The sequence below is a fragment of the Tachyglossus aculeatus genome, chromosome 4 (assembly GCF_015852505.1).
Source record: "Tachyglossus aculeatus isolate mTacAcu1 chromosome 4, mTacAcu1.pri, whole genome shotgun sequence".
Classification (NCBI taxonomy): Eukaryota; Metazoa; Chordata; class Mammalia; order Monotremata; family Tachyglossidae; genus Tachyglossus; species Tachyglossus aculeatus.
The window spans coordinates 4,393,522-4,417,765 of NC_052069.1; positions in this window are offsets into that span (position 1 = coordinate 4,393,522).

A 24,244-nucleotide genomic window follows, 5' to 3' on the forward strand; every position below is an offset into this window, starting at 1 on the left:
CAGGGTATGGGAGTTCAGATAAGTGCTTAGTACAATGTTCTACACACAATAGGGGCTCAATAAATATCACTGATTGATCGAGGGATTGACAGCAAACCCACTGAAGGAGCCAAATGTGTCATGGCCAGGTGCTGCTTTAAAAAAAATACAATAAATAAATTATGGTACTTGTTAAGTGCTTACTATATGCCAAGCACGGTTTTAAGCTCTGGGTAGATACAAGATAATCAGGTTGGACACAGTCCCTGTCCCACATGGGGCTCACACTTTTATCCCCATTTTATAGATGAGGTCACTGGGTCTCAAAAAAGTGAAGTGAGAAGCAGCGTGGCTCAGTGGAAAGAGCCTGGGCTTGGGAGTCAGAAGTCTTGGGTTCTAATCCCGGCTCCACCACTTGTCAGCTGTGTGACTTTGGGCCAGTCACTTAACTCCTCTTAGCCTCAGTTACCTCATCTGTAAAATGGGGATTAAGACTGTGAGCCCAATGTGGGACAAAGTGATAACCTTGTATCTACCCCAGCGCTTAGAACAGTGTGTGGCACATAGTAAGTGCTTAACAAATACCATCATTATTATTATTATTTCTCTGTGCTTCATTTACCTCATCTGGAAAATGGGGATTAAGACTGTGAGCCCATGTGGGACAACCTGATAACTTTGTATCCCCTCCAGTGCTTAGAACAGTGCTTGGCACATAGTAAGTGCTTAACAAATGCAATTATTATTATTATTATTATTATTATTATTATTATTATTATTATTATTATTATTATTATTTGCCTAAGGTTACACAGCAGACAAGTGACAGAGCCAGGATTAGAAACCAGGTCCTTCTGAATCCCAGGCCAGGGCTCTACCCATTAGGCCATACTGCTTCAAGACCCAGGAAGTGTTTGCTCTTGGGAGATGCTGGGAAGCTGCCGAAAGAGGGACAATTAAGCCCCCCACTTGTTTTTCTAAAATTAGAATGATAATAATAATAATAATAATAAAGCAACAGTAATACTTATAGTATTTATTAAGCACTCAGTATATGCCAAGCAGTGTACTGAGCACTAGGGTAATAATAATAATAACAGTAATGATGGCATTTATTAAGTGCTTACTATATGCAAAGCACTGTTCTAAGCAATGGGGAGGTAGGTGATCAGGTTGTCCTACGGGGGGCTCACAGTCTTAATTCCCATTTTACAGATGAGGTAACTAAGGCAAAGAGAAGTGAAATGACTTGCCCAAAGTCACACACCTGACAATTGGCAGAGCCAGGATTTGAACCCATGGCCTCTGACTCCGAAGCCCATGCTCTTTTCCACTGAGCCACGCTGCTTCTACAAGATATTCAAGTCCCACATGATGCTAATCCCAGCTCCACCATTCATCTGCTGTGTGACCGTGGGCAAGTCACCTCATTTCCGTTTCCTCATTCATTAATTCATTCATTCAATCGTCTTTATTGAATGCTTACTCTGTGCTGAGCACTGTACTAAGCACTTGGGAAGTTGAATTCTGCAACAGAGACAGTCCCTACCCAACAACGCGCTCACAATCTAGAAGGGGGAGACAGAAAACAAAACAAAACATGTAGTCAAAACCATCAGAATAAATAGAATTATAGCTATATGCACATCATTAATAAAATAGAGTAGTAAATATGTACAAGTTCATTCATTCATTCATTCAATTCATTCAATTGTATTTACTGAGTGCTTACTGTGTACAGAGCACTGTACTAAGCACTTGGGAAGTACAAATTGGCAACATATAGAAACGGTCCCTACCCAACAGTGGGCTCACAGTCTAGAAGGGGGAGACAGACAACAAAACAAAGCATATTAACAAAATAAAATAAACAGAATAGTAAATATGTACAAGTAAAATAGAGTAATAAATATGTACAAACATATATACAGGTGCTGTGGGGAGGGGAAGGAGGTAAGGCGGGGGGTGGGGACAGGGAGGAGTTGAAGAGGAAGGAGGGGGCTCAGTCTGGGAAAATTAACATTAAAGTAAAATTAATAGAGTAATAAATCTGTACAAATATATACAAGTGCTGTAGGGAGGGGAAGGAGGTAGGGTTGGGGGGGAAAATGGGTAGGAGGAGAGGAAAAAGGGGGCCTGGGCCTCTGAGAAGGCCTCCTGGAGGAGGTGAGCTCTCAGTAGGGCATCTGTGAAATGGGGATTAAAACTATGTACTCCACGTGGGACAAGGACTGTGTCCAACAGAATTTGCTTGCATCCACCCCAGCGCTTAGTATAGTGCCTGGCATGTAGTAAACTCTTAATAAATATCAGAATTACTATTATTATTATTAAGTAGGTGGGGAAGCAGTCATTTTGCCGATGAGAGGACTGAAGTACAGAAAAGTGAAGTGACTTATCCAAGATCACACAGCAGGTAAGGGGTGGAGCTGGGATTTGTACACGGAGCCTCTGACTTTCAGGCCTGTGGTCTTTCCACTGGGCCAGAATGTTCCCAAATTGATCAATCAATAGTATTGACTGAGGGCTGACTATGTGCAGAGCACTGTACTAAGCACTTCAGAGAGTTCAATACAACAGAGCTAGCAGATGTGTTCCCTGCCCACCATGAGCAAATAATAATAATAATAGTAACAATAATGGCATTTGTTAAGCGCTTACTATGGTTGAAGCTCTGTTCTATGTGCTGGGGGTGGGGGATACAAGGAGATCAGGTTGCCCCACGCGGGGCTCACAGTTTTAATCCCCATTTTACAGATGAGGTAACTGAGGCCCAGAGACGTGAACTGACTTGCCCAAAGTCACACAGCTGACAAGTGGCAGAGCCGGAATTAGAACCCACAACCTCTGACTCCCAAGCCCCTGCTCTTTCTACAGAGCCACACTGCTACTTCGCTTGACACAAGTCAGTCGAATTCCCTCATTTCTCTCACTTCAAAGCTCAATGTGTCAAAAGCAAAGGGAGATTTCTAATAGAGAGATAATAATAGAGAAATAGATAATAGAGAAGCAGCATGGCCTAGGGGCTAGAGCCCAGGCCTGAGAGTAACAAGGTCATGGGTTCTAATCCCATAACTGCCTTGGGCATGTCATTTCACTTCTCTGGGCCTCAGTGACCTCATCTGTGAAATTCATTCAATCGTATTTATTGAGTGCTTACTGTGCACTGTACTAAGCTCTTGGGAAGTACAAGACTTTGAACACCCCCTGGAACAGAGACTGCAGCCAACCTGGTAGCCTTGTATCTACCCCAGAGTTTAGAACAATGCTTAGCTCATTTGGTCAGCAAATACCATTGTTATTATTATTATTATTATTATTATTATTATTATTATCATCATTATCATTACTTCCACTTGTCAACTGCCCATGTCAATCCACTTTAAACCCAATCACAACTCACTCATACTCACTACGGGTTCCCAAACTAAAGTTCATTCATTCATTCAATTGTATTTATTGAGCGCTTACTGTGTGCAGAGCACTCTACTGAGTGTTTCGAAGAGTACAATTCAGCAACAGAGACAATCCCTGTCCACAACGGGCTCACAGTCCAGAATGAGGGAGACAGACATCAAAACAAGTAAACAGGCATCAGTACCATCATTATAAATACAAAGAATTATAGATATATGCACATCATTCATTGAAATAGATAGAATTAGAATTATAGATATGTACATATATGCACAAGTGCCGTGGGGTGGGGAGGAGGGTAGAGCAGAGAGAGGGAGTCTAAGCGATGGGGAGGGGAGGGGGAGCAGAGGAAAACGGGGGCTTAGTCTGGGAAGGTGTCTTGGAGGAGGTACACAAAATGTGTGGCACACAGTGACTTCGGAAAAGAAAACAGAGTTGATTCGAGGCAGAATTGAAGGTGAGGTCTACCTTCTTCAGAGAACAGACTTCTCTCTTTCGGCATCCTAAGTGCCTTCTCAAGCATCACTACAGACTAATGAACTGGAATTCTGCTTCCAACTATGCCCAGTTGAAACCTATATTAACAGCATTGTTCAACTTTTAATGGCCCAATATCCTCAAACCTTCAAATCCTGGGTAATTAGGGTTTTCAATCCTGCTAGTGTTCTTTTTCTAATGGCAATTTTGGCAAATAGCAGGTAATTATGGTTCACTGAAGGACTAGAATCTCACTGGAGTCTAGCCCTCACCAGCCTAATTGCTTTCCAGCGAAACAATAGCTTTCTTGTTCGACTATTGTCTTTTGTTATTTTGCACCGGGAGTGAAGATACATCTCAGGCCAAAACTGATTTCTGACCAAATCAGCTTTAGCAACATGCCTTAAACTGTAGCTGTGAGCAAACAACATTCCTCTTCTGCTTGACAGTAGTAGTGGTAATCATATTAAGTGCTTATTATGTGCAAAATCACAGTAATAATAATAATAATTGTGGTATTTGACAAGCACTTATTATGTGCCAGACACTGTACTAATGCCATAATTATTCTTATTATTATTTCTAGGTGCTGGGGTGAATACAAGCAAATCAGGTTGGACACAGTCCCTGTCCCACGTGGGGCTCACACTCTCCATCCCTATTTTACAGACGAAGGAACTGAGGCACAGAGAAGTTGAGTAACTTGGCCAAGGTCATACAGGAGAAAAGTGGCAGAGCAGGGATAAGAACCCAGGCGCTTCTCATTTCCAAGCCCTTACTCTATCTACTAGGCCATACTGCTTCTCTACTAAGGGCTGGGAAAGAAATGCCAGGATGTGTTATAGACATGGTCCCTGGCCCATGAGAAACTCAGACTCTAAAAATAAATCCAAGTGTCACTAGAATCTCTAGACTATAAGCTCACTGTAGGCAGGGAATGTGTCTGTTTACTGTTGTATTGTATTCTCCCTAGCACTTAGTACAGTGCTCTGCAAACAGTAAGTGCTCAATAAGTATGATGGAATGAATAGGCCAATATTAGCACAACGGATCACTGAGGTATAATGATAATTGATAATCGCCCTAATAAGTTTTGCATTCATTTCTGGACAAAAACTAAAATGATCAGAGCAAACACAGTCTCTGCCCCATGTAGAGCTCCTTTCTAAGCAGGAGTTTATTCATTCATTCATTCATTCATTCATTCAATCATATTTATTGAGCGCTTACTGTGTGCAGAGCACTGTACTAAGTGCTTGGGAAGTATAAGTCGGCGACATATAGAGACAGTCTCTACTCAACAACGGGCTCACAGTCTAGAAGGGGGAGACAGACAACAAAACAAAACATGTGGGCAGGTGTCAAGTCGTCAGAATAAATAAAAATAAAGCCAGATGCACATCATTAACAAAATAAATAGAATAATAAATATGTACAGTTAAAATAAATAGAGTAATAAATCTGTCCAAACATATATACAGGTGCCGTGGGGAGGGGAAGGAGGTAGGGCGGGGGGGATGGGAAGGAGGAGAGGAAAAAGGGGGCTTAGTCTGGGAGACGAGTTCAGATAGAGCAGTAGATTTAGGAAAGGTGACTGTTCGCCTGTTCACCTCCCAAGAGGTGAGAACAGGTATATACCATTACATAACAAGAGGAACTAAGGCCCAGAGAGGTTAAGTGTCTAGCCCAATGTCACACAGCAGGCTGAGGGGAAGATGGGATTAGAAAGCAGGTGCATGGTTAGAGCCCGGGCCCGGGAATCAGAAGGTCATGGGTTCTAATACCGGTTCCGCCACTTGTCTCTGTGTGACCTAGAGCAGGTCACTTTTCTTCTCTGTGCCTCAGGTACCTCATCTGTAAAATGGGGATTGAACCTGTGAGCCCCAAGAGGGAGCAGGGACTGTGTTCAACCCAATTTGGTGGCATCTGCCCCAACACTACGTACAGTGCCTAGCACGTAGTAAGCGTTTAACAAGTACCATTATTATTCTTCCATTCATTCATTCATTCAATCGTATTTATTGAGCACTTAACTGTGTGCAGAGCACTGTACTAAGCACTTGGGAAGTACAAGTTGGCAACATATAGAGACGGTCCCTACCCTTCTATTCTTATTAGAACATGTATCTCCTAACTGCCAACCCCAGGTCTTTCCCTAAATCTCCCTCTCCAGCCCTGATCTCTCTCTTTCTCTCTCCAGTCTCGCATCTCCTCCTGCCTTCAAGATATCTCTACTTGGCTGTCCTCCCATCACCTCAAACATAACATGTCCAAGACTGAGCTCCTCATGTTTCCACTCAAACCCCGTCCTCTCCTTGCCTTTCCCATCACTGTAATAATAATAATAATAATAATAATAATAATAATAATAATAATAATAATAATAGCATTTATTAAGCACTTACTATGTGCAAAGCACTCTTCTAAGCACTTGGGAGGTTACAAGGTGATCAGGTTGTCCCACGGGGGGCTCACAGTCTTATTCCCCATTTTACAGAGGAGGTAACTGAGGCCCAGAGAAATGAAGTGACTTGCCCAAAGTCACACAGCTGACAAGTGGTAGAGCCGGAATTTGAACCCATGATCGCTGACTCCAAAGCCCGGGCTCTTTCCACTGAGCCACCCTGCTTCTCTGTAGACAGCACCACCATCCTTGCTGTCTCACCAGCCCCTAACCTTGGCAATATTCTTGACTTCCCTCTCTCATTCAACCCACACATTGAATCCATCGCTAAATCTCGTCCGTCCCACCTTCGCAACATCGCTAAAATCTGCTCTTTCCTGACACACATGGGGCTCCCAATGTTCATCCCCATTTTACAGATGAGGGAACTGAGGCCCTGAGAACTGAAGTGACTTGCTCAAAGTCACTCAGCAGAGAAGTGGCAGAGCTGGGATTAGAACCCAGGTCCGGGCTGTATTCACGAGGCCAAGCTGCCTCTCTTAAATCCCAAATCCTATCCCACTCTCATTCTATTTGTCGCCAAATTGTACTTCCCAAGAGCTTAGAACAGTGCCCTGCATACAGTAAGCGCTCAATAAATACGATTAAATAAATGAATGAATTTTTCCTTGGAAGTCCACCCTCCTCCCTTCCTATGTGCTCTCTCTCCTAGCAGATTTCCTACCGACTGCCAAACTTCAGCCCACTGTTACTGGAACAGTTCCTCCGACCGCATCAGATTCAAATCTCTGGAAAAAACAGGTCAAGTTTCCCAAGTGCCGTGAAAGGGTATAACTCTTCCCTGAAGTCCTCCGCTCCACCTTCTAAATTACAAGCCTCAATGATTAATTAATAACTCATTAGGGAGACAGTGCCCTTAGAGACATTTGATGTAAGATTTTATTTTGCATAAGCCCGATCATGCATTCTCGTGCTTTTCCCTTATTGATTAGAACTCATTTCGATGACCGTGACGTGATTCTCAGAGCAGAGGACGATGCCATGTATTTGAAGTGGTGGGATGGAATTAATTCGTTTTGGATTCTCCAGAACTAAGAAGCAGCAGAGGTTTGGGTCAGTCTGTAGCCTGTCCACCTCAGAACAGACATCTCTTCTCCTGCAGATCTCATCTGGCATTTTACTCTTCTCATTCTTTGACCTCGCTGATCCACTCTGAAAACCTGGCAGCAGGAACCTATTGTACCATTCTGGAAAATTTCCACTAGCTTTTCCCCAGTGTATTCATTTCAATTCCTTGAGGCCAGGGATCAGGTGTCCTACCTAGAGATTGGGCTTTTCCAGACACTTACAGCACTTATTACAGTGCTCTGCACACGATAGTGTTGTTTGTTTGATTGATTGCTCTTTGAGTGACAAAAGATGGTATCCAAGGATTCATCTTGCTTTATTTCCTTCTGTCACCCCCCAACTCCTCTTATTATATACTACCCCCAACTCCTCTTATTATATACTACTACTACTACTACTACTACTACTACTACTACTACTACTACTACTAATGATGATGATGGTATTTGTTAAGCGCTTACTATGTGCCAAGCATGGTTCTAAATGTTAGGGTAGATACAAGTGTTAGGTAGAGCCCTACATGGGGCTCATATAGGAGGGAGGACAGGTACTGAATCCCTATTTTGCAGATGAGGCCACTGAGGACTAGAGAAGCTAAGCACTTAAGTTTCACCAACGTTATCATTATTGTTTTGGGCGGTATAAATAATGGTATTTGTTAAGTGCTTACTATGTGCCAAGCACTGTTTTAAACACTGAGCACTGTTTTATCCTATTTAGTCTCTCAGGCTATGTAACTCCACTCCCACGAAGGCAGAGCACCACACCAGTCTTAGCCACAAAACGTTTTCTCAGAGAGCCATCTTAGAGCATGAGCTTGTGTTCCTCCAGGTGTGAGATGCCCAGGGAAACCCATCGCATAGCATTCTGGAGAAAGAGAATATTCATTCTAGACTGTGAACTTGTTGTTGGGCAGGGATTGTCTCTATCTGTTGCCGAATTGTACACTCCAAGCTCTTAGTACAGTGCTCTGCACACAGTAAGCGCTCCATAAATATGACTGAAAGAATGAATGAATCCACTGGTGCAAAGAGAAGTGATGTTGTATACAGTTAGGTTTGGGTGGTGCTAGAGAAGGAAGATATAGAGCACTTAGGTATCTGTAAATCAGTGGGTCGATTGTATTTATTGCATGCTCACTGTGTGCACAGCATTGTCATAAGCGCTTGGGAGAGTACAGCATGAACCAGCATGGCTCAGTGGAAAGAGCCCAGCTTTTGGAGTCAGAGGTCATGGGTTCAAATCCCAGCTCTGCCGCTTGTCAGCTGTGTGACTTTGGGCAAGTCACTTCACTTCTCTGGGCCTCAGTTCCCTCATCTGTAAAATGGGGATTAAGATTGTGAGCCCCCCATGGGACAACTTGATCACCTTGTATCCTCCCCAGCTCTTAGAACAGTGCTTTGCACATAGTAAGTGCTTAATACCAAAATTATTAATTATTATTATTCTTACAATAGAACAATAAACAGACACATTCCTGCCCACAATGAGCTCAAAGTCCAAAGGGGGAGATGGACATTAATAGAAATAAATAAATGATGAATATGGACATAAGTGCTGTGGGGCTGGGATGGGGGATGAATAAAGGCATCATCATCATCATCATCATCATCATCATCATCATCATCAGTCGTATTTATTGAGTGCTTACTGTGTGCACAGCACTGTACTAAGTGCTTGGGAAGTACAAGTTGGCAACATATAGAGACAGTCCCTACCCAACAGTGGGCTCACAGTCTAAAAGGGGGAGACAGAGAACAAAACCAAACATACTAACAAAATAAAATAAATAGAATAGATATGTACAAGTAAAATAAATAAATAAATAGAGTAATAAATAGGCAGCAAGTCAGGGTGAACTTGGGCCTGAGAGTCAGAAAGTCATGGGTTCTAATCCACGCTCCACCACTTCTCTGCTGCATGACCTTGGGCAAGTCACTTCATTTCTCTGTACCTCAGTTACCTCATCAATAAAATGGAGATTGAGACTCCAAGCCCCAGGTAGGACAGGGACTGTGTCCAACCCGATTTGCCTGTATTCACCCCATGCTTAGTACAGTGCCTGACATCCAGTAAGCACTTAACAAATACCACAATTATTATGAGAGGTGAACCCCCAACCAGTTTGGTTTGGTTCCTCCCATCCTCTCTGTCCACCATTTCCTAACAATAATAATAATAGCAATAATAATTATAATGGTATTTGTTAAGTGCTTACTATATGCCAGGCACTGTAATAAATGCTGGGATAGTGACAAGAAAATCAGTTTGGATACAGTCCCTGTTCATTCATTCAATCATATTTATTGAGCGCTTACTGTGTGCAGAGCACTGTACTAAGTGCTTGGGAAGTACAAGTCATACTGTTCCATATGGAGTTCAGTCTCAATCCCTATTTTACAGGTGAGGTCACTGGGGCCCAGAGAATAATAATAATAATAATAATAATACTTATGATATTTGTTATGTGCTTATTATGTGCCAGACAGTATTCTAAGCTCTGGGGTAGATACAAGATAATTGGGTTGGACACAGGGTCTGTCTCATGTGGGGCTCACAGTCTTCTTCTCCATTTTACGGATGCAGGAACTGAGGCACAGAGAAGTGAAGTGACTTGCACTAGGTCACACAGCAGACAAGTGGTGGAGCCAGGATTAGAACACAGGACTTTCCAACTTCCAGGCTCAGGCTCTAGCCATTAGGTCACAATGCGGTTGCCCCCTGGGGGGAACCTGGCTGTCAGGATCAGGTGGGGGATCAGCTTCGAGGGGGACCAGAGCCCTCTCGCCACCTGCATATTCATTCAATCATATTTCCTTAGCCCATACCATGTGTAGGGCACTGTACTAAGCGCTTGCATATCTTCCTGTGGGCTGGGCAGGGGGAAACCCCCCAGCATGAGGGGGAAGGGAGAAGGGTTGGGGTTGGCAGAAGGTTCTCAACCTCTCTCTCAACCTCTCTCTCTCATTCCACCCAAATATGAGAAGCAGCATGGTGCAGTGGAAAGAGCTCGGGCTTTGGAGTCAGAGGTCATGGGTTCAAATGCTGGCTCCGCCAACTGTCAGCTGTGTGACTTTGGGCAAGTCACTTCACTTCTCTGGGCCTCAGTTGCATCAGCTGTAAAATGGGGATTAAAAAACTGTGAGCCCCCTGTGGGACAACCTGATCACTTGTAACCTCCCCAGCACTTAGAACAGTGCTTTGCACATAGTAAGCGCTTAACAAATACCATTATTATTATTATTATTATTATTATATTCAATCCATCACCCAAATCCTGTCCATCCCATCTTCACAACATCGCTAAAATATGCCCTTTCCTCTCCATCCAAACTGCTACCATATTAATACAATCACTCATCCTACTCCCTCTGGATTACTACATCAGCCTCTTTGCTGATCTGACTCTCCCCACTCCAGTCCATACTTCACTTTACTGCCTGCAACATTTTACTACAAAACGTTTAGGGCATGTCCAATGCTTAGAGCAGTGCTTTGCACATAGTAAGTGCTTTATAAATGCTATTATTATTATTATTATTATTATTATTATTATTATTATTATTATTATTATTATTATTATTATTTTGTATGTCACCCCACTCCTCAATACTCTCCAGTGGTTGTCCATCCACCTCTGAATCAAACAAAAATTCCTCACCATTGGCTTTAAAGCCTTCCATCACCTTGTGGCCTCCTACCTCACCTCATTTCTCTCCTTCTACAGCCCAGCCCTCACACTTCACTCTTTTAATGCCAATCTTCTCACTGGGCCTCCATCTCCTCTATCTCTCTGTCGACCCTTTGACCACATCCTGCCTCTGGCCTGGAACACCCTGCCTCCTCAAATCCAACAGACAATGACTCTCTCTTTCCACGTTTAAGGCACATCTGGTTACATCCCATTGTTATGGTCTCTAACCAACTGGTCTGCCTCTTCCACCCTTTCCCAGGACCTTTCCTAACATTAGTGTCTCCTCCATAAAATTAGTCCTCCTGATCATGGATCCAAAATACGCTCATCGAAGTTGAGTTTGGCCTTCCAGTGCTTTGCACATAGTAAGCGCTTAATAAATTAATTCATTCATTCAATCGTATTTATTGAGCACATATTATGTGCAGAGCACTGTACTAAGCGCTTGGGAAGTACAAGTTGGCAACATATAGAGATGTTCCCTACCCAACAGTGGGCTCACAGTCTAGAAGGGGGAGACAGACAACAAAGCAAAACATATTAACAAAATAAAATAGAATACATATGTACAAATGAAATAGAGTAATAAACACGTACAAACATATATGCATATATACAGGTGCTGTGGGGAGGGGAAGGAGGTAAGGTGGGGGGGATGTGAAGGGGGAGGAGGGGGAGAGGAAGGAGGGGCATTATGCCATTATTATAATAAATTATAAATTTATTTATAATAAATTTATTTATAATGAATTATTATAATAAATGCCATTATTATTATTATTCCAAAGATCACTTTGACTCAGTTTGCACCCAGAACTGTTTGTTTGTTTTTCGGGCAGTCCATAGTATATACATATAGAAATGTACATCTGTATAAAATCTGTGTGGTTTTTGTGTGCCTGTGTGTAAGTCTGATTGTGTGTGTGTTTGTGTGTAAGTCTGACCGAGGACACATTTCACCTGGAGGGGCAGTGACCCCTACTGGTTTCATTGTTGCTGTGATGACACCAACTTGTCTTAGGCCCTGGTCTTCTAGGCCAGAACTTATTTCCATGGTTAAGTTACACAGTCTTTTGTACGTTACCAAACCCAGATGAGCTTAAATTAATCAAACTGGAGTATGACACCATGAACCATTAGCAGAGTGGCCTAACCAATCAGTCAGCCAGCCAATCAATCAATCAATCAATCAATCCATTGTACTGTGTGCAGAGTACTATACTAAGGCCACTTACCTCCTCTGTGTGTCAGTTACCTCAGCTGTAAAATGGGGTTTCAACGCCTGTTCTTCTTCCTTAGACTGTGAGCCTTGTATGGGAGAGGGACAGTGCCCGACCTGCTTATTTATTATCTTCATCGGTGCTTAAAACAGCGCTTGATATATTGTAAGCGATTAACAAATACTACTATTATTATTCCCTTCTCAGGGTCGCACTTGGAGACTTTCCAGTCCTCTGCCAGTCAACTACAGGAGGGAGAGTGAAGCAGAGGCCTGTCCAGTCCATTCCTAGCTTGGCCAGTGGCTAGTGAATGGTAGGCCATCTGCTACAAGTCAAAGCTCCCCTGGGCAGTAGCGTCGTAGGAGAGAATCAAGGGTGAGGACTATAGTTTACTCCGTGGAAAGAGGCAATGGTCAACCGCTTCCAGATTTTTCCTAAGAAAACTGCGTGGATCCACTACCAGAACGATTACAGATGGAGGTGCGACGTTCTGGGAGAGATTCATTCATTCACTCATTCATTCATTCATTCATTTATTCAATCGTATTTATTGAGTGCTTACTGTGTGCAGAGCACTGTACTAAGTGCTTGGGAAGTGCAAGCTGGCAACCTATAGAGATGGTCCCTACCCAACAATGGGCTCACAGTCTAGAAGGGGGAGACAGACAACAAAACAAAAACATGTGGACAGGTGTCAAGTCATCAGAACAAATAGAATTAAAGCTAGAATGCACATCATCAACAAAATAGAGTAGTAAATATGTACAAGTAAAATAAATAGAGTAATAAATCTGTACAAACATATTTACAGGTGCTGTGGGGAGGGGAAGGAGGTAGGGTGGGGGGGATGGGGAGGAGGAGAGGAAAAAGGGGGCTCAGTCTGGGAAGGCCTCTTGGAGGAGGTGAGCTCTCAGTAGGGCTTTGAGGGAGGAAGAGAGGTAGCTTGGCGGATGTGTGGAGGGAGGGCATTCCAGGCCAGGGGAAGGACGTGGGCCGGGGGTCGATGGTGGGACAGGCGAGAAGGAGGTCCAGTGAGGAGGTTAGCAGTGGCAGAGGAATGGAGGGTGTGGGCTGGGCTGGAGAAGGAGAGAAGGGAGGGGAGGTAGGAGGGTCCGAGGGGATGGGGCGAGAGATGTGTCCGTGGGGTCGCTATGGGTTGGACACTACTCGACAGCATAAGACAAGACAACAATTATTATTGAAGCAGCATGGTGGAGTGGCAAGAGCCTGGGCCTGGGAATCAGAAAGGCCTGGGTTCTAATCCAGCCTCCCCAACTTGACTGCTGTGTGACCTTGGGCAAGTCACTTCATTTCTCTGTGTCTCATTTACCTCATCTGTAAAATGGGGATGAAGACTGTAATCCTCATGTGGGACTTAGCCTGTGTCCAATCTGATTATCTCATAATAAGAATAATAATGGCATTTGTTAAGTGCTTACTATGTGCAAAGCACTGTTCTAAGCGTAGGGGGTATACAGGTGATCAGGTTGCCCCATGAAGGGCTCACAGTATTAATCCCTATTTTACAGATGAGGTAACTGCGGCCCAGAGAAGTTAAGTGACTTCTCCAAGGTCGCACAGCAGACATGTGTGCTGTATATATATATGTATGTTTGTATGTATTTATTACTCTATTTATTTATTTTACTTGTACATATTTATTTTACTTTGTTAATATGTTTTGTTTTGTTGTCTGTCTCCCTCTTCTAGACTGTGAGCCCACTGTTGGGTAGGGACTGTCTCTATATGTTGCCAACTTGTGCTTCCAAAGCACTTAGTACAGTGCTCTGCCACAGTAAGCGCTCAATAAATACGATTGAATGAATGAATGAATGAATGCGGCGGATTCAGGATTAGAACCCATGACCCCTGACCCCCAAGTCCATGTTCTTTCCACTGAGCCATGGCGCTTCTCTATCTATCTGTCTTATATCTACCCCAGTGCTTAGTACAGTGCCTGGCACATAGTGAGTGCTTAACAAATACCAAAAAATATATGAAACAACCCCCTTTTCCCCGCAAAAAAAAAAAAATCATTTTTTCAAAAATTCATTCATTCAATTGTATTTGTTTAGGGCTTACTGTATGCAAAACACTATAATAAGCACTTGGGAGAGTAGAATATAGCAATAAACAGACACATTACCTGCCCACAACAATCTCACTGTCACTTTCCTCTTTTGGTTCTCCTCATATCTTTCTGGCTGCTAATTCTCAGTTTCTTTCGGGGGCTAGTCAGTCAGTCAATCATTCTTCCATTCAATCATATTTATTGAGCGCTTACCATACTAAATGCTTGGGAGAGTACAATAGAACAATAAACAGATACATTCCCTGACTACAAGGAACTTACAATCTCCCATAGTCTGTCGGTGTCCCTCAAGATTCAGTTCTGGGTTCCCTTCAGTTCTCATAATAATAATAATGGTGCCATTTATTAAGCGCTTTCTATGTGCAAAGCACTGTTCTAAGCACTGAGCACTGTTCTACGTGCTGACCATCTACACTCACTCCCTCGGAGAATTCAATTACTCCAGGTGGCTTCAGTGACCATCTCCATGTAGATGATTCCCAAATCTACATTTTCATTCATTCATTAATTCATTCAATCATATTTATTGAGTGCTTACTGTGTGCAGAGCACTTTACTAAGCAATTGGGGGTGGACAAATCAACAATAGACACATTTCCTGCCCACGACGAGCTTACAGTCTAGAGTAGGGAGAGACAGACATTAATATGAATAAATAAATGACAGATATGGACATAAGTGGTGTGGGGCTGGGATGGGGGATGAATAAAGGGAGCAAGTCAGGGTGATGCAGAAGAGAGTGGGAGATGAGGAAAAGTGGGGCTTAGTCAGGGAAGACCTCTTGGAGGAGATGGGCCTTCAATAAGGCTTTGAAGCAGGGGGGAATCATTATCTGTTGGATTTGAGGAGGGAGGGCGTTCCAGGTCAGAGGCAGGATGTGGGCGAGAGGTCAGTGGCGAGAGAGACGAGATCGAGGTACAGTGAGAAGACCGACATTAGAGCAGTGGAGTGTGTGAGTTGGGTTGTGGTAGTGGAGTAGTGAGATGAGGTAGGAGGGGCCAAGGGGACTGAGTCCTTTGAAACCAATTGTGAGGAGTTTTGGTTTGATGCAGAGGTGGATGGGCAACCACTGGAGATTTTTGAGGAGAGGGGTGACATATCCTGAATATTTTTGTAGAAAAATGATTCGGGCAGCAGAGCGAAGTATGGGACTGGAGTGAGGAGAGACAGGAGGCTGGGAAATCAGCAAGAAGGCTGATGCAATAATCCAGGTGGGATAGGATGACTGACTGCACTGATGTGGTAGCAGTTTGGATGGAGAAGAAAAGGCAGATTTTAGTGATGTTGTGAAGGTGGTACTGACAGGATTTGTGATGGATTGATTATGGGAGATTGCAAGTTCCTAGTAGTCAGGGAATGTATCTGTTTATTGTTCTATTGTACTCTCCCAAGCATTTAGTATGGTAAGCACTCAATCTGATTGAGAAGCAGCATGGCTCAGTGGAAAGAGCATGGGCTTTGGAGTCAGAGGTCATGGGTTCAAATCCCAGCTCTGCTCTCTACTCTCCCTCTCTATCTGCAGTCTCACATTTCCTCCTCTTCACTCACTTGTCAGCGGAGTGACTTTGGGCAAGTCACTTCACTTCTCTGTGCCTCAGTTCCCTCATCTGTAAAATGGGGATTAAGACTGTGAGCCCCCTGTGGGGCAACTTGATCACCTTGTAACCTCCCCAGCACTTAGAACAGTGCTTTGCACATAATAAGCGCTTAATAAATGCCATTATTATTATTATTATTATTATTATTATTATTATTATTATGTGGGTTGAATGAGAGAGAAGAGTCAAGGGTAATGTCAAGGTTATGGGCTTGTGAGAAAGAAAGGATGGTGGTGCCATCTACAGTGTTGGGAAAGTCAGGGGGAGGACAGGGTTTTGGAGAGAAGATACGGGTTCTCTTAAGACATGTTAAGTTTGAGGTAATGGGAGGACACCCAAGAAGAGTTGTCTTGAAGGCAAGAGGAAATGTGAAACTGCAGAGAGGGAGAGAGATCAGGACTGGAGATGGAGTTTTGGGAATCCACATAAAGATCATAGTTGAAGCCATGGGAATGAATGAGTTCTCTGAGGGAGTGGGTATGGATAGAGAGTAGAGGGGGACCCAGAACTAAACCACGAGGGAACCCCACATTTAGGGGATGGAAGGCAGAGGAGGAGCCAGTGAATGAGACTGAGAATGAATGGCCAGAGACATAAGAGGAGAACCAGGAGAGGACAGTGTCAGTGAAGCCAATGTCGGATAATATTTCCAGAAGAAGGGAATGGTCCTCAGCATAGAAAACAGCCAAGAGGTAGAGGAGGATTAGTAGAGGCCATTGGATTTAGCAAGAAGGAGATCATTGGTGACCTTTGAGGGAGCAGTTTCAGTGGAGTGAAGGTGATGGAAGCCAGATTAGAGGGGGTCTAGGAGAGAATTGGAGGGGAGGAATTTGAGACAGCAGGTGTAGACAACTCACTCAAGGAGTTTGGAGAGGAATGGTTTGAGGGAGATGGGGTGATAACTGGAGGGAGCTATGGGGTCCAGGGAGGGGTTTTTAGGATAGGGGACACCTGGACATGTTTGCAAGCAGTGGGGAAGAAGCCACTGGAGAGCAAACGGTTGAAGATTCCTGTTAGGGTGGGAAGAAGGGAGGGGGAGAGAGTTTTGATAAGGTGGGAAGGAATGGGGTCGGATGTGCATGTGGAGAGGTGGATTTTGAGAGGAGGCTGGAGATGTCCTCTAGAGATACTGCTGGGAAGGATTCCGGGAGCATTGAAGAGGGGGCAGGAGGGCTGAAGGACTGAGGTGGGGCAGGGGAGATGTTAGGGAGGTTATGCCTGATAGTGTCAATTTTCTTAATAAAGTAAGTAGTCAGGTCACTGGGGGCAAGGGAAGGGGGGGCGGGGGGGGGGGCCTGGGGGACTAAGGAGGGAGTTAAATGTCTGGGGTCTTGATCTCTCCCTCTCTCTCTGCAGTCTCATATTTCCTCCTGCTCTCAGGCCATTTCTACCTGGATGCCATTCATTCACTCATTCAATCGTATTTATTGAGCACTTATTGTGTGCAGAGCACTATATTAAGCACTTAACTTCAAATCAAGCATGTCCAAAACAGATGCCTCATCTTTTCACCCAAACTCAATCTTCCCCCTGACTTTCCAACACCGTGGACAACAACATCATCCTCCCATCTCATAAGCCTGCAACACTGGCATTATCATCAACATCTCTTTCATTCAACCCATGTATTCAATCCGTCACCAAATCCTGTCAGTTTCACCTTCACAACATTGCTAAAATCTATCCTTTCTTCTCCATTCAAACTGCTACCACGCTCAGCTAAGCACATTACTGCATCAGCCTCCTGGCTGACTTCCCTCCCTTCTGTCTCTCCCCACTTCAGTACATTCTTCACTCGGCTGCCCAGATCATTTTTCTACAAAAAATTTCAGTCTATGCTTCCCCAGTCCTCCAGAACCTCCAGTGGTTGGCCATCCACCTTTGCATCAAACAGAAACTCCTCCCCATTGGCTTTAATCACTCAATCTCTTTGCCCCCTCCTACCTTACATCCCTGATTTTGTACTACAACCTGGCTCATATGCTTCAGCCTAGAATTCTCCTTTACAACAGGGATAATGTTCTTCCAGGAAAATAATACAATCAATAACACATTGTGTTCACTGTGTCTGATAACATAAGCAGGCACACAAACCATTCCTTCCACCACCACATCTGGCTGCCTCCAGACAGACTTTGTGATGTTGGAAAAAACTTTCCATCATTGCCCAACAACCTTCTGGGAAAATGTGTAGTGAAAACACCCACGGTATCAGAACTGAAGAGATGATACACATGCACCTTATTGTTACCAATCAATTAATGGCATTTATTGAGCACTTGCCACGTGCAGACCACTGTACTGAACACTCAGAGGAGTATAATGCAACAACGCTGGGAGAGACATTCCCTTTCATTCAATCGTATTTATTGAGCACTTACTGTGTGCAGAGCACTGTACTAAGCACTTGGGAAGTACAATTCAGCAACATGCCCATGAGGTTCCTTGTCTAAGAGGAGCTGACAATCTAGAGGGGGGTGATGGATATTAAAAACAACAACTGTGGATATGTTCATAAGTTCTGGCGGGCTGAGGATGGGGTGATTAAAAATCAATCTAAGAAGGGCCATTGGAGTTTTTGGTGATTTATTTTCCACTCTCTCATTTCTATTTGCAATTTGCCAAGAGTTATTTTCCGTTTTCATGGGCCTGTCTAAGGAGAACTCATTTCTATCGTTTCACAAGAAAGACAGGGCACCTCCCTAGCCAGAAATGGTACACTTCGGTGCCAATGTAGCTTGTAACTCTCCCCAGTGCTTAGTGCAGTGCTCTGCACACAATAAGAGCCCAATAAATGCCACTTATTGATTATTGTATTTGGTCCAAGGCACCCACTCAATCTCTCCCAATCAAAACTACAGTTTAGGCCAATCAATCAATCGTATTCCTTGAGCATTTACTTTGTGCAGAGCATGGTATTTAGTCCTTGGGAGAGTAGACTATAACACAGTACTAAGCTCCTGGGAGAGTAGAATATAACAGTCTTCTAGACTGTGAGCTCTCTGTTGGGTAGGGACCGTCTCTATATGTTGCCAACTTGTACTTCCCAAGCGCTTAGTACAGTGCTCTGCACACAGTAAGTGCTCAATAAATATGATTGAATGAATGAATGAATAACAGAGTTGGAAGAAACATTTCCTGCTCACTTGAGCTTAGGATAGAGCACAGGCCTGGAAGTGAAAAGGTCATGGGTTCTAATCCCGGCTCCATCACTTGTCTGCTGGGTGACCTTGGGCAAGTCACTTCACTTCCTCTTTGCTTCAGTTACCTTATCTGCAAAATGGGGATCAAGACGTGAGACAGGGACTGTGTCCAACATGATTTGCTTGTATCCACTACAGTGCTTAGTACAGTGCCTGTCACATAGTAAATACTAAACACCTACCACAATCATTATCACCATTATTTAATGTCAAAGATGTTATTACAAATCTACAGCCCACCTCCTACCCAAAACAGGGGGGGACTCCTGCAGAATTGGCTTTTAGCAGACCGTTTGTTCTCCCTGTTTGAGAGCCATCAGGAAACATCCATAAAGTGGTATTTCTCCTGCATTTTACATGACTTCGGGGCTTTGCTGTTCGCGCCTGTCCGATCTTCTCAAATCACTTAACGTTTCCTGGAAGAATTGTACGGAGCAGGGTCGGCTGCTCACTCAGTGTGGTGGGAATCCCAGCTGCTACCCGGACATCAGCTCATTTCTCGCCACTTCGTTAAGACACAGGAGCTCGAAAAATCATCATTTCTTTTGAAAACATAGGTTGACCAATAGATCCACTGAGCTTTCCTAGCACAAAAAAGAATGGCGTCTCTCTTTAGACTCCTGAACGCTCACCACGGCCAAGATAACTGTGGGTCTTTAATAATAATAACAATAATAATGGCATTTGTTAAGCACTTACTATGTGTCAACCGCTGTTCTGAGCGCTGGGGTAGATACAAGGTAATCAGGTTGTCCCACATGGGGCTCACAGTCTTGATCCCCACTTTACAGGTGAGGTAACTGCAGCTCAGAGTAGTGAAGGGCTTGCCCAAGGTCACACAGCAGACAGTTGGAGGAGCTGGGATTAGAATCCACGTCCTCTAACTCCCAAGCTTGTGCTCTTTCCACTGAGCCACGTGAAACCCTAGGTTTGGGGAGATGCGTTTTGGCGGAGAGAAAACCAGCATGCCATGGTAAAAGAAGCGGCAAAGTGATAGCGAATGCTTCCTAGAATTTCCAGGTCAAGGGAAATGTTGAGCCTAAAATAGGGGACTTGAATTTGCAAGATACTGAGGCTTCTGAGAAACATTAAACTCTTTTTGATTCCCCGGGTGTGCAAGCTGTACTATACTATGGACATACGAAGCTAGAAGTTCAAATAAATAGATACCAGCTGCGTAGATGCAGGCAAAGTTTAAGGCTGTCTATCATGTCACACTGAGATATTTTAATGTTTTTATGACATCTGGCAAAATGAAGCACTATCACCATTTACAAAAAAAAATTAACAATTGTACATATTTACTATTCTATTTATTTTGTTAATGATGTGCATCTAGCTTTATTTCTATTTGTTCTGACGACTTGACACCTGTCCGCATGTTTTGTTTTGTTGTCTGTCTCCCCCTTCTAGACTGTGAGCCCATTGTTGGGTGGGGACCATCTCTATATGTTGCCAACTTGTACTTCCCAAGTGCTTAGTACAGTGCTCTGCACACAGTAAGCGCTCAATAAATACAATTGAATGAATGAATGAATGAACTAGCCAATAGCAGGCTCGTTCTAGACAGTAAGCTTATTGTGGGCAGGGAATGTGTCTGTTTATTGTTATATCATACTCTCCCAAGCGCTTAGTACAGTACCCTGCACACGGTAAGTGCTCAAAAAATATGAATGAATTGAATGAGTGTTGATAGTATGCAACTGCCAAATGCATTGTTATGTTCTCCTAAGTGTTCTGAATACACTATTAGTCAGTTACAATTTTTTTTTTTTGGTCATAGTGCCTAGGTCAGTTAGGGTTTTTATAATGCAGAGAGCTTTGATTTTCTTTTAGGTGGCATTTTAATATTGGTGTTTAGGAAAATATGTGATAACGCCACAACGCAGAAGACTTAAAAGCCATGTGGGTTGCTGTGGCTATTCTGGGTTCGATGAGCCAATTCACTATGAGACATGTTTAATCTACAGAGTTTAGTACAGAGTGAATCAAATGTTAAAACGTCATTAAAATGATTTGTAATAAGTGCATTAACAGAGTGGAGTCTGAAATGCCCATTATAAAGTTCACTTCTACCCAGACTTCTTCATACCGATTGAAGATTATTCATTATAAATAGCATTCTGTTGACATTAATTACCCACATTAATACCAAGACAGTGCTTGATATTGTAAATAATTTCACTATTTCTGAGAACTTGATACCTTAAGGATTTTCCTTATGCCATCTTGTCTGCCACAGAATAATTCCTCAAATAGCTTTGTGTCTGTGTTCAGCAGGGGAAAATGATCCTTCTGCAGGATTAATGAAGCTGGATTTTTAGCCTAGGGTGAAAAGTTGCCTATTGAAGTTATCTGCAGTGACAGTGTCGTCTGACTTTTATGAATTATTACTTGCTAATGGAATTAATTGCTCCGCATGTTATAATTGAAGGGTGTGCAAACCTGAAAATCTAGGCTAAAGTCCCAGAGAGCTAGAGGAAGCCCTTTAATTGTATTTTGGGATTCACCTGATAAATTGGGCTTCAATCAATCCATCAATCAATGGTATTCATTCATTCAATCGTATTTATTGAGCGCTTACTGTGTGCAGAGCATTGTACTAAGCGCTTGGGAAGTACCAGTAGATAACATATAGAGACGGTCCCTACCCAACAATGGGCTCATGGTCTAGAAGGGGAAGACAGACAACAAAACAAAACATGTGGACAGGTGTCAAGTGGACAGAATGGAATTAAAGTTAGATGCACATCATTAACAAAATAAATAGAATATTAAATATGTACAAGTAAAATAGAGTAATAAATCTGTACAAACATATATACAGGTGCTGTGGGGAGGGGAAGGAGGTAGGGCGGGGGGATGGGGAGAAGGAGAGGAAAAAGGGGGCTCAGTCTGGGAAGACCTCTTGGAGGAGGTGAGCCCGCAGTAGGGCTTTGAAGGGAGGAAGAGAGGTAGCTTGGCGGATGTGCAGAGGGAGGGCATTCCAGGCCAGGGGGAGGATATGGGCTGGGGGTCAACGGCGGGACAGGCGAGAACGAGGCCCAGTGAGGAGGTTAGTGGTGGCAGAGAAGTGGAGGGTGCGGGCTGGGATGGAGAAGGAGACAAGGGAATTGAGGTAGGAGGGGGCAAGGTGATGAAAAGCTTTGAAGCCGAGAGTGAGGAGTTTTTGCTTGATGCATAGGTTAATCAATTTGTCTTCCTCAGTGTGCATTGCTTTGAGACCTATTGCAAAAAAATTCATTAATAATGGTGGGAAAAATCAACCAAAAACAACAGGCCAGGTTTGGAATTCCTTTTCAGTTGAAAAATGAGAGAGTGCTACTTAAATGAAGTTTGTTTAAGTCCATTACCAACTCCTCTGGTTACAGGATCAACCCCATAGCGCTCATGTCCATAACTGTCATTTTATTTGTATTGATAACTGTCTCCCCCACTCTAGACTGTAAGACCACTGTGGGCAGGCAATGTGACTGTTTATTGCTGTATTGTACTCTCGCAAGTGCTTTGTACAGTGCTCTGCACACAGTAAGTGCTCAATAAATATGACTGATTGATTGATTGATTGCTCTGCACACAGAAAGCACTCAATAAAAGGACTGACTGATTGACTGACTGAACTGTTTCTGCTTTATCTTCCCCTGTGCTTAGAAACATGCTCAGCACATACTAAGTCCTTAACAAATACCATGATTATTCTTACCATTATCATTGTTAGATAGATGTTCCTCTGGCTACCTTCAGGTGGATTTTCAAAATCAGGAGTAGCCTCTGTTTCAAAGTACTGAGCTGTAACTATTGGGTCAAGAGAGAAATCAAGGAGCATGGCCTAGTGGGAAGAGAATGGGCCTGGGATCTGGGTTCTAATTCCAGCTCGCTCACTTTTATTTTATTTTATTTTACTTTTATACTATTTGTTAAGCACTTGCTATGTATTAGGCACTGTACTTAGTGCTGGGGTAAATAGGAGCTAATCAGGTTGAACACAGTCCATTGTAATAATAATAATGATGGCATTTGTTAAGCACTTACTATGTGCAAAGCAGTATTCTAAGCGCTGGGGAGGATACAAGAAGCAGCATGGCTCACTGGAAAGAGCACGGGTTTGGGAGTCAGAGGTCATGGGATTTAATGCCGGCTCCACCAATTGTCCGCTGTGTGACTTTAGGCAAGTCACTTAACTTCTCTGTGCCTCAGTTACCTCATCTGTAAAATGAAGATGAAGACTGTGAGCCCCACTTGGGACAACCTGATCACTTTGTATCCTCCCCAGTACTTAGAACAGTGCTCCTCAAAAACCCCTCCTCAAAAACCTCCAATGGCTACCGATCAATCTGCGCATCAAGCAGAAACTCCTCACCCTGGGCTTCAAGGCTGTCCATCACCTCGCCCCCTCCTACCTCACCTCCCTTCTCTCCTTCTACTGCCCAGCCCGCACCCTCCGCTCCTCCACCACTAATCTCCTCACTGTACCTCGCTCTCGCCTGTCCCGCCATCGACCCCCGGCCCACGTCATCCCCCGGGCCTGGAATGCCCCCAATCCCTCTGCCCATCCGCCAAGCTAGCTCTCTTCCTCCCTTCAAGGCCCTGCTGAGAGCTCACTTCCTCCAGGAGGCCTTCCCAGACTGAGCCCCTTCCTTCCTCTCCCCCTCGTCCCCCTCTCCATCCCCCCGTCTTACCTCCTTCCCTTCCCCACAGCACCTGTATATATGTATATATGGTTGTACATATTTATTACTCTATTTATTTATTTATTTATTTATTTTACTTGTACATTTCTATCCTACTTATTTTATTTTGTTGGTATGTTTGGTTCTGTTCTCTGTCTCCCCCTTTTAGACTGTGAGCCCACTGTTGGGTAGGGACTGTCTCTATGTGATGCCAATTTGTACTTCCCAAGCGCTTAGTACAGTGCTCTGCACATAGTAAGCGCTCAATAAATACGATTGATTGATTGATTGATTGCTTTGCACATAGTAAGTGCTTAACAAATGCCATCATTATCATTATTATTACCAGGTAATCAGGTTGT